Below are 12,565 nucleotides of genomic sequence, written 5' to 3'. Positions count from 1 at the left end.
GACCAGACTATGTACGAGCCGTGTCTTTCTCACCAGTGAAATGCTCCTCGATTTGAAGACCTTGTGAAGTGACTTCATTGTTGATTTGTCCACTGCTATTCTCCTATTGACTTCTGGTGTCGCCGCTGCATCTTCAGTGATCATTGATCCGAGTAGGTTGAAGCCCTTTACAACTTCCAGTTCGTCGCCGTTCATCTCAATTGCATCCTGGTAGTACCAGGCAGTGGTCAATATTTTGGTCTTCCTCGTATTGAGTAAGAGTCTCATGCTCGAGCTTTCAATCTGGACACTATGTAATAAGTCCTTTATTCCATCTACGCTTGGCTGGTCAAGTATGTGCACTCCATTTCATTCTAACAGGGATAAAAGCTCCCTATTCTGCCGATCGGTGCTCATCCCAGCGGTCTGATGCCATAGATTAATAAATTATCACCTATCCTGTGGATAGATGATAACTTATTTTCACCTGCAAACCCCTTTAAAACTTTGACCATAAAATGTTGTTTTTCAACACTGATGTGCGTCAGTGCGGGCGGTCTAGTGCAATCCAAATTAAACCATATAAAATCAATGGGAAGATATATCAAGCTAAATGCTGGTGCAATCTGTGACATAAAACCCCCCCCCCAAAAAAAAACGTTTTTTCACAATTTGAACCATATTGATTATGTGTTTTAAACATCAGACACAAAATGGCATTGTGCTCACTGTACAAACTTATGGCACTATCAAAACGGGATTTATCAGACTAGTTTCCTTATATCAAGGTTTGCTTTTTTGCTAAAGGGATTCTGTCAGCACAGGATGACCGTTCAAATTAAGTCCCGCCGCTCGGAGCATTACGGCTGGGCCAATAACTTATATACATCTTCTTACCAACTGGTTTTCCTTCAATCTCCATCCTTCTGTTTGCTTGACAGTTCTGTCTTCATAGGGCCAGAGAAGGGAGGAGATAGATGGAATCCAAGAAGGTGTACAGTCATGGCCAAAAGTTTTGAGAATGACACCAAAATTATATTTTCACATGATCTGCTGGACTCTGGTTTTTATTAGTGTTTGTCTGATGTTTATATCACATACAGAAATATAATTGCAATCATATTATGAGTATCAATAGGTTATATTGACAGTTAGAATGAGTTAATGCAGCAAGTCAATATTTGCAGTGTTGCCCCTTCTTCTTCAAGACCTCTGTAATTCTCCCTGGCATGCTCTCAATCAACTTTTGGACCAAATCCTGACTGATAGCAGTCCATTCTTGCATAATCTATGCTTGCATTTTGCCAGAATTTGTTGGTTTTTGTTTGTCCACCCGTCTCTTGATGATTGACCACAAGTTCTCAATGGGATTAAGATCTGGGGAGTTTCCAGGCCATGGACCCAAAATCTCTATGTTTTGTTCCATGAGCCATTTAGTTATCACCTTTGCTTTATGGCAAGGTGCTCCATCATGCTGGAAAAGGCATTGTTGGGCGCCAAACTGCTCTTGGACGGTTGGGAGAAGTTGCTCTTGGAGGACATTCTGGTACCATTCTTTATTCATGGCTGTGTTTTTAGGCAAGACTGTGAGTGAGCCGATTCCCTTGGATGAGAAGCAACCCCACACATGAATGGTTTCAGGATGCTTTACAGTTGGCATGAGACAAGACTGGTGGTAGCGCTCACCTCTTCTTCTCCGAATAAGCTGTTTTCCAGATGTCCCAAACAATCGAAAAGGGGATTCATCAGAGAAAATGACTTTGCCCCAGTCCTCAGCAGTCCACTCCCTGTACCTTTTGCAGAATATCAGTCGGTCCCTGATGTTTTTTTCTGGAGAGAAGTGGCTTCTTTGCTGCCCTCCTTGAAACCAGCCCTTGCTCAAAGAGTCTCCGCCTCACAGCGCGTGCAGAAGCACTCACACCAGCCTGCTGCCATTCCTGAACAAGCTCGGCACTGCTGGTAGTCCGATCCCGCAGCTGAAACAGTTTTAAGATACGGTCCTGGCGCTTGCTGGTCTTTCTTGGGCGCCCTGGAGCCTTTTTGACAACAATGGAAGCTCTCTACTTGAAGTTCTTGATGATGCGATAGATTGTTGACTGAGGTGCAATCTTTGTAGCTGCGATACTCTTCCCTGTTAGGCCATTTTTGTGCAGTGCAATGATGGCTGCACGTGTTTCTTTAGAGATAACCATGGTTAACTGAAGAGAAACAATGATACCAAGAGCCAGCCTCCTTTTAAAGTGTCCAGTGATGTCATTCTTACTTAATCATGACTGATTGATCGCCAGCCCTGTCCTCATCAACACCCACACCTGTGTTAATGGATCAATCACTAAAACGATGTTAGCTGCTCCTTTTAAGGCAGGACTGCAATGATGTTGAAATGTGTTTTGGGGGTTAAAGTTCATTTTCTGGGCAAATATTGACTTTGCAAGTACAGTAATTGCTCATAAGCTGATCACTCTTTGACATTCAGGAGTATATGCAAATTGCCATTACAAAAAATGAAGCAGTAAACTTTGGAAAAATTACTATTTGTCTCATTCTCAATACTTTTGGCCATGACTGTATATGAATGTCATTTTTTTTATTTTATTGTTTATAACTTACTGCCTCGGTTACTGGCCACCAAGTAGAAGCGGTGGCCGAACTTGCTCAGTGCTTACAAGGACTTTCCAATTGAGCATTTTAGTGCTGCTGAGACCGGCATGAATCACTAGAGCACACCATTACCTCCCGATCCGGCCAGCTTCAGTGCATCTGCGCTTAACCAATACAAGAGACGAAAAGCTGCCTCATGTAGCAGCATGGGAGAGAACAGAGTTTGCACCAGCGGCGCTGGTTCAGTAGAAATATTGTTACTAGAGGAGCTTTGGTAAGCTCGGTAAGAATAGAAATACAACCCCAAAATAAGTCTGAATCTTTTTACTAGCATGTTGTGGAATAATATTTTAAAGGGACTCTGTAGGCACAGAATGACTGCTCAAACTAAGTACAGGCAGTCGGGTGCAACATGGCGTAGCCAAACATTCAGTGAACGTTCCCACCTGCTTGTTTTCTCTCCAACTCCACCCTCCTCTTCTTTGATTGACAGCTCTGGCTTCATACAGCCAGAGAAGGGTGGAGATAGAGGCAAAACAAGCAGGTGGGAAGGAGCACTTAAGTGTTTGGCAGCGCTAAGGGTGCAACGAGTGCCTGTATTTGGTTTGAACAGTCATTTTGTGCTGATAGAATTCCTTTAATTGTCTGCCTCCTTTGTGTCTCTAAGGTACTTTCTATGTGGCCCAGATCAGGAGTGACTCATTTGCTATTGATAACGATAGTAATGCTAGAACCTTCAAAGAAATCTTCTAATAATTGAAAAAGTCCTTGGCTTGTAAATAGAGATGAGAAAAAAAAAAAAAAGATTTGTAGAACCCTCGTCCAGCAGCCACATCAGTAGCCCAGGATTACCAGATCAGAGCCCTGCGAGCAGCCTCTTACCTACTGGTATTCCTGGCTCCACTTTTGATTCAAAGGTCTAGTGTGACATAATTGTTGACGCATGATATCGTGGCTGTTTGACTAATCAAAATTGGAGAAGGGAATGCCGCCATGGAGAAGGAAGAGGAGGAGAAGTTTCGCAAAGCTCTAGTGATCATGGACTAATTACGTGGCCATTGCCTGCAAATCCTTTTTCTCATCTCTACTTGTAAACATTACCAACACAGTAATTGAATATGTTGATACGCACCGGATGAGGGCGGCCTGTCCAGAACATCAGATCCCACCGCTTGCTTCTCTTTAAAAACAAGAGGGGAATTCGATAGAGTGTCATCTGTCTGGGTTTCAATGTTGCAAAACCCAATTTTTGTCAATTCCACATCATGCAGCATTTCTTCCCGGGCATATAGTCTTTCATTAGGGAAGCTGGTGTGATAGACCTTAAGAAGGTCCTCTCCCACTTTTATACTTTGGATAGTTATGTTGTTTGGAAGTATTATCAAAGAATGTTGAAGGCTCTTGTTTCTTGCGTCTATTTTTTTTTTCCTTTGTATTTTCACATATTTTTTCTTCAAATCTTCTTCAATGATATTTTCCCCTTCTTCGACATTTGGGAAAATAGAGGGTACAGCAACAAAACTTAAAGATTTTCGATAGTCGGGATTTCTAATATACGAATCTGGGGTAAAGTGGAGAGAGCACAGACGATATTTGTTCTGTTGGTTCCCATCCAATATCTTTTGGGCCATAGCATTTAGATCTTTAAAGATCTGTCCGGTCTGTTGCAGCCATACTTTTATTCTTGAGATATCCTTAGGGAAGGAGTGCATAATTATCTGCTTGCTCTGGCCCTTTCTTCCAGTGGTGCTATTACATTGATTTACCAAACAGCTAGGCATGATTCTGCCAAAAAAAAGTCCTGTATGGAAAATAAGAGAAAAAAATCAATACATGAGATTTTATCTACAGTGGTAGAAAATAAGTATTTGATACACTGCCGATTTTGCAAGTTTTCCCAACTACAAAGAATGGAGAGGTCTGTAATTTTTATCATAGGTACACTTCACCTGTGAGAGACAAAATCTTAAAAAAAAAAAATCCAGAAAAATCACATTGTATGATTTTTACATATTAATTTGCATTTTATTGCATGAAATAAGTATTTGATTACCTACTGTCATAGAAAATTCTGAGAATTTCCATCTCCCTCTGAAGTTCCCCTCCAAACCCCTCTTCCCTGCTCCCCTATAGTGTTTGTCAAAGGATCAAGAGCTTACACTCTAGAGAAGTGGCTTCTATGCAAATAGCAGGAGCCACCAAGTGTCCAGGCTAATTAACATACAAATGTAGTTCATAGTAGCATAGAGCTGTGATAAATAGACACCTGGGGAAAGAGGATACAGCTCCTAGCTTCAAATGAATTCTCTCTCACCCCCAGGGCATCCCTATTTACACATATGTTCAATCTGCAGTCTCGCCGGCACCAAAATGAAATATGGAATATCGGAGTTTCTATAACCCCGATTGTGATGGGACACATTTTTAGCGGCAGGGTCAGCTAAGGAACAATACGCATGTTTTTCTGGATCTGTGAGTATGCCATGAGTATATATTTTATAGCAGGGGTCCCGTTCAATAACGAGCAGAATTGGAGTGCCTCCCCTCCAGCTAAACTGAATCGTCTCTGCGATCTGTATAGTAAGTTCGTCTTTAATCCCATTTTATTTTGTGTAACTGTATATTCGATACTGTATTGTCTCCCTTTGTAAAACCTTTGTATATTTTTCATAAATACTGCCTCCCTTTTGGATTAAATATAAAATTTAATAGTCCTGTTTCTTTTGCTCTGTAATCGTTCCTTCCTCGAAGCCATACACTACCAGAAAGCAGGCGTCCGATCAGGCCTGTATTATATCTTAAAACTGATCGGTGGGGGGCAGCGAATAATCATAATTGGGCTATCGTGAAGCTGGCAGTGACCGTACGAGGGCATATACGCATATTCAAAAAACAAAAAGAGGGTTCATCAGGGGACCTGGAGAGGGCATCAGTCCCTCTCGGCAGACACTCAGTCAATGCAGCATGATTTGTGACTTATCCCTGTTATTCCTTGTGTTATGGGTTGTTGTTGTGGGGATTGTTGAGCCCTTTTTAGTATATTTAATTAAAAGTTACATTTTAGGGGTCTAATCTCTTTTTTGTTTTTTTGTGCATGATTAGGCCCTACTTACATCCGTTGTCTAGGTGTTTAAATGCATATACACATATTCCATGCGTTGGAATCCAGAGGTGTGTACGCCATACGCTCACTTGCCGATAGCTATGTAGTGAGTAATCAGGATCAAGTATGCGTGAATTCCTGACACCTACCAACCAGCAAAAATTCTGGCTCTCGCAGACCTGTTAGTTTTTCATTATGAAGCCCTCCTACTCTGCACTCATTACCAGTATTAATTGCACCTGTTTGAACTCGTTACCTGTATAAAAGACACCTGTCCACACACTCAAATCACATTCCAACCTCTCCATCATGGCCAAGACCAAAGATCTGTCTAAGGACACCAGAGACAAAATTGTAGACCAGCACAAGGCTGGGATGGGCTACAGGACAATAGGCAAGCGGCTTGGTGAGAAGGCAACAACTGTTGGCACAATTATTAGAAAATGGAAGAAACACAAGATGACTGTCAATCTTCATCGGTCTGGGGCTGCATGCAAGATCTCGCCTCTTGGGGTAAGGATGATTTTGAGAAAGGTCAGGAATCAGCCCAGAACTACATGGAAGGACCTGGTCAATGACCTGAAGAGAGCTGGGACCACAGCCTTAAACATTACCGTTAGTAACATACTACGCCAGCATGGATTAAAATCCTGCAGGGCATGCAAGGTCCCCTTGCTCACGCTAACATTACCATTAGTAACACACTACACCATCACACAAGGTCCCCCTGCTCAAGCCAGCACATGTCCAGGGTCCGTTTGAAGTTCGCCAATGACCATCTGGATGATCCAGAGGAGGCATGGGAGAAGGTCATGTGGTCAGAAGAGACCAAAATGGAACTTTTTGGTATGAACTCCACTTGCCGTGTTTGGAGGAAAAAGAAGGATGAGTACAACACCAAGAACACCGTCCCAACCGTGAAGCATGGTGGGGAAAACACACTTTGGGGTGCTTTTCTGCAAAGCGGACAGGAAGACTGCACCGTACTGAAGGGAGGATGGATGGGGTCATGTATCGTGAGATTTTGGCCAACAACCTCCTGTGTTGTTGTTGTTGTGTCTTCCAGCATGACAATGACCCTAAACACACAGCCAAGGGCAACTAAGGAGTGGCTCTGTAAGAAGCATTTCAAGGTCCGGGAGTGGCCTAGACAGTCTCCAGACCTGAGCCCAATAGAAAATCTTTGGAGGGAGCTGAAACTCAATGTTGCCCAGTGACAGCCCCGAAACCTGAAAGATCTGGAGAAGATCTGACTGGAAGAGTGGGCCAAAATCCCTGCTGCAGTCTGTGCAAACTTGGTCAAGAACTACAGGAAACGTCTGACCTCTGTAATTGCAAACAAAAGGTTTCTGTACCAAACATTAAGTTCTGTTCTTTTAATTATGTAAAAATCATACAATGTGATTTTCTGTTTTTTCTTTTTTAGATCATGTCTCTCACAGGTGAAGTGACCTACGATAAAAATTACAGACCTCCCCATTCTTTGTAGATGGGAAACCTTGCAAAATCGGCAGTGTATCAAATACTTATTTTCCCCACTGTATATAAACATTCCTCAACATTGAAATTATAACAATAAGAAGGAAAAGTCCTGGAATTATGGAAATCACAGGATGGATCGACAGGTTACTGATCTGCAAATGATAAAAAAATTTAAACAACATTTTCAAAACATCTCGATTTATTCAGTACGGAGTATGAACGCCACATGCAGAGGAATGTTCTGCCGCACTGAATACACTTGGACAAATCATCAAGATCCACTTCTGGCAGCTCCCAGTGCAATTGCCGACCAATGACGTCCCAGATGAGCTCGATGGGAGTCCGGAGACTCTGCCTCCATGGTAACATGCTTAAGCCATGCAGGCTGCTCACAGTAGCACAAGCAACATGTGGCCTGGTGTTGTCGTGTTGAAAAAGGGCTCCTATGGATCGGCTTCATAGGAGTACCAATTTAATGGGAGCCTTCAATAGGCCCTCGGCTGCCATGGCAAGGGGGCTGTGTATGCCGAAATGATTGCTTTACGCAACTGGGCCATTTAAAGGTTGCTGTCAGAAACTTCAAGTGACATTTAAATGGTTAAACCACAGCGATCAGAGCTAATCACCTGCAGACCCATATCAATACCCAGCTCTCATGGGTGTGTCAGGTTTGACATACAGTCATTCTGGATCTGGCTGTAGAAGGTCGCTGCCCTTGGCCTTGCAGAGACCTTCTTGATCCTTTCATCATCCCTCCCTCTCTAGGACTCAGCGATTCTGTGATTCAGACGGAACCCCTGGTGGAAGATTCCCTATAATGAGGCAGATGGGGGACACTGTGGATGCCGTCTGGCCTGTGATCCAGCGGTGTCCGTCTTTTTAGGCGTAGATAAAAGTGCCGTCGGCCACAGTTTTGTGCACATCTGAAAAAATAACAATGCTGAACAGAGGCCAGACGGCGTCCAGAGTAACTCTGCTGTCTCATTATAGAGAATGGATCTCTCGGGGGTTTCCTCTGAATCATGTCACTCGGAGATTTAGATGGAGATTTAAGGGGCTCACCACACATCTAGATAAGTTCATTGAGGGGTGTAGTTTCCAAAATAGAGTCACTTGTGAAGCAAGGGGTTTCCACTGTTTAGGCACATCAGGGGCCCTGTAAATGCGACATGGTGTCCGCTAATTATTCCAGCAAATTTTACATACAACAAGTCAAATGGAGCCCCTTCCCTTCCGTGTGTCCAAACAGTGATTTTCCCCCACATATGGGGTATCTGCTTACTCAGGAGAAATTGCACAACAAATTGTATTGTCCATTTTCTCCTGTTACCCACATAAAAAGGCTACATTTGGGGCTAAATCACATTTTTTGTGGGAAAAATTTAAATGTTCATTTCTTTCTCCGACATTGGTTCAGTTCCTTTGAAGCACCTGAAGGGTTAACGTCTTGAATGTGGTTTTGAGCACCTTGAGGGGTGCAGTTTTTAGAATGGTGTCACTTTTGGGTATTTTCTGTCATAAAGGCCCCTCAAAGTCACTTCAAATGTGATGTGGTCCCTAAAAAAATAGTTTTGTAAATTTTGTAGCAAAATGAGAAATCACTGGTCAACTTTTAACCCTTATAACTCCCTAATAAGAAAAAATGGTTCCAAAATTGTGCTGATGTAAAGTAGACATGTGGGAAATGTTATTCATTAACTCTTTTGTGTGACATATCTCTCTGATTTAAGGGCATGAAAATTCAAAGTTTGAAAATTGCGAAATTTTCAAAATTGTTGCCAAATTTCTAATTTTTTCAGAAATAAACACAAGTGATATCAAAGAAATTTTACCACAATCATGAAGTACAATATGTCACGAAAAAACATTCTCAGAATCAGGGGGATCCGTTGAAGCGTTCCAGAGTAATTACCTCATATATTGACAGTGGTCAGAATTGTAAAAATTGGCCTGGTCATTAACGTGCAAACCACCCTCGGGGGTAAAGGGGTTAAAACATCAGTTTCTGGTGAGCCAAGGTGTGTACAGTCCCAATTTCAATGTGAGAAATCGTCTCTTTTAGAAGTTACAGCAATGTTTCCAGGTAACTTAGTGAGTGAATGACCTTGTACACACACATGGACCCCACCATCACAGGTGACACATAAGAACATGCCATCACACAGGCTCACACATTACCTGCTCCCCTGCTTTCCCACCTGCACTTATAATCTTGATTCCTGGGACTTGTAGTCCTGCTAAACCACAACTACAATACCCAGCAGGCACCACACACCACAGGTTATTCACAATGAGTCCAGGTCACCGACACTGAGCTGCCACTGCCAATATCTGCCAGGTTCCTATAGATAAAATCCATATGAATAGGCCAGGATTTTCTCTGCAGGCTCAGTGAGAACTATATCTCCCATATTACAACCTGCTTTAAAAGACATCTGGGAATTGTAGTCCAGTTGCCCATCAGCGCTAATTTACTTGCATTAAAAAAAAACTACAATTCCCAGAAGGCGTCAGTAAACAGAAGTGACGTACCACTAGGGACGTATAAAGCAACGTAGCGCATGCTGGGAATTAAAGTCCCACGGCCGGCATTGACCAATGAGAATGGTAGATTACAGAACTACGGCACGCGAGTGTGCGCCTACCTGGTGACATCACATGATGCAGCATCCAATCAGAAGGCTGAGTTCCGGCCACAGTGCTTTCCTCCTCCCACAAAAAGGCTAAGGGCTGAGTGCGCATAAGGGATGTGCGCATGCGCAGGTGATGATGCGGCGTGTGGAGCCTTATTCCATGCTGGATGTCACGCTGACCGCACACGTCCTCATATGACATAGATCTGTACAAACCGGGACGTGTGCATGACCCGGGGGAGAAATGCAGACCCCCAAGTGTGGCTTCACTACTATCCCAGTACAGCGCCCCCTCTGTCCCGCTTATGCCTGTCTTATGGATGTGATGCCCCCCTGCTGATCACAGAGTGGTACTGCAGGTGGAGCATAAAGTCATTTCTATAGATTCTTTCTCAAGATCTCTGCTTGCTGTCAGGGAATGAGAATCTTTATGTTATATACAACCAAAAGCTGAAAATCCGTCCTGGTCATAGGAATGTGATCTTTACTAGAGGGCGCCGTGACATAATTACTAAACCGCATCACCTCGGGGACAAAAAAACACAGAGTACATGACACTAAATGAAATGTGGCACAAAATTGGCACAGAGTAACACATTTGTGCCACTTGAGTCAAAATTCACAGATTAGCGCCTCCCTCAGAAATAAAAGAACAATAAAAGTATTTTCTGAATCTACTTCATCATGTCGCCATCTTCCTCTCCCTAGAAGCCAGGACCTAGACTGGGCCCATTAGCGAACATTTACTGCACCCTTCCCTGGAGAATGAGCTTCCATTCATCAGACCAGGACCCTTAATTAGTAGACAGGACCAGACCCCTTAATTAACTGATGTAGGACCAGGTTCCTGAATGATCAGATTTCAGACATAACTCCTAAATTATCATACTCTAGACCAGGTCTGGCCCCAGACCAAGGCCCCAACGTATCAGACTCCAACCCAGGCCCTGAAATTATCATACTATAGACCAGACCACTAAAGTATAAGATCTCGGACCAGACCCATAATTATCAGACCTTCAACCAGGTTCCTAAATGTTCTCATCAAACAACTGACTTTTAAAATATCAGACTCTGGATCAGGCCTTTAATATATCAGACTCCATATTTATTTATTTATCTCGATCCATGGCGACTTGGATGAACGCTCTGCAGGAAGCTCAATCTTGTGCAAGCCTAGATACAGTGGATTGCAAAAGTATTCACCCCCCATTGGCACTTTTCGTATTTTGCTACCGCACAACCTGAAATTTATTTTTAGAGTTTGCATCAGTTCATGTACAGAACATGCCGACAACTGTGAACATTTGGATTTCTTTTTAATGTGAAGCAAGCAACAAATAGGACAAAAAACTGAAAACTTCAGTGTGCATAACTATTCACCCCCCCCCCCCTAATGTCAGTACTTTGTTATGCCTCCTTTTGTGGCAATTACAGCTGCAAGTTGCTTTGGATAAGTCTCTATGAGCTTTCCACTGGGATTTTTGTCCATTCCTCAAGGCAAAACTGCTCCAGCTCCTTACAAGTTAGATGGTTTCCTCTGGTGAACAACAATCTTCAAGGATTCTCAATTGGATTAAGGCCTGGGCTTCGACTAGGCCACTCCAAAACATTCACATGTTTCCCCTTAAACCACTCGAGTGTTGCTTTAGCAGTATGCTTTGGGTCTTGTTGAAAGGTGAACCTCTGTCCCAGTCTCAAATCACACAAACTGAAACAGGTTTTGTTCAAGAAGATCTCTGTTTTTCGCACCATGCATCTTCCCCTTGACTAAGACCATTTTTCTGCCCACTCTTCCATAAAGGCCACCTCTATGGAGTGTATGGCTTATTGTGGTCGTATCAACAGATACTCCAGTTTCTGTTTGGGAGCTCCGCAGCTCCATCAGGGTTACCTTTGGTTTCTGTGCTGCCTCTCTGATTAACTGCCCTCCTTGCCTGCGCTGAGAGTTTTGGTGGGCAACCCTCTCGTGGCAGGTTTGTTGTGGTACCACGTTTTTTCCATTTGATCATGCTCTGGGGGATCATCAGAGACTGGGATATTTTTTTATTTTCTTATAACCCAACCCGGACTTGTATGTTTCAACAACTTTGTCCCTGACTTGTTTGGAGATCTCCTTAGTCTTCATGGTGTTGTTTGGTTAGAGGTGCCTCTTGCTTAATGGCGTTGCAGCCTCTGTGGCCTTTCAGAAAAGGTAAAGTGTATATACTGACAGACCATGTAACACTTAGACTGCACACACCAGGACTTCCTATCACTATGCATGTGACTTATGAAGGTAATTGCTTGCACCAGAAATTTTTAGGGGCTTCATAGCAAAAGGGGTGAATAAACATGCAGATGCCAATTTTTAGTTATTTGATCCCATAAATTTAAGTCTATATTTTTTTCACTTCACCAACTATTTAGTACAGTGAGCAAACAAGTAGAAGGAAGTTCAGCACATCCATAATAATGTTTAAAAAATTAGTTGCTCCATTGTTGATCCTGTTGCACAGCTTCTGGATACCCACAGTTGCGGTAGAAACTTCACAGAGCAGATTACATGGGATAACAAGCTTTTACTTCTCAGAACACGAGGTAAAGGAAAAAACGCACAACAATAAAGCAACTAATTTTTTAAACATTACTAATGGATGAATGTGCTGAACTTCCTTCTACTTGTTTGCTATGGCTGATTCTTTCAGCTGGATACGGCACCCACCATTTATAATTATATGCAGCGGATTATACCATCAGCAGCGTTGGTGCGCTTCTCCCTCCCTCT

General features: G+C 42.9%; 1 pseudogene; it reads right to left on the bottom strand.

Moving 5' to 3' along the window:
- LOC141167335 (uncharacterized) overlaps positions 1-12,565 on the bottom strand; it is a 253,708-nt pseudogene that overhangs the window by 165,488 nt on the left and 75,655 nt on the right.

The sequence above is a fragment of the Phyllobates terribilis genome, unplaced genomic scaffold (genome assembly GCF_046119375.1).
Source record: "Phyllobates terribilis strain yellow unplaced genomic scaffold, ASM4611937v1 Scaffold_11__3_contigs__length_659146591, whole genome shotgun sequence".
In the NCBI taxonomy this organism is placed as follows: domain Eukaryota; kingdom Metazoa; phylum Chordata; class Amphibia; order Anura; family Dendrobatidae; genus Phyllobates; species Phyllobates terribilis.
This window is presented reverse-complemented; position numbering and strand designations above follow the sequence as displayed.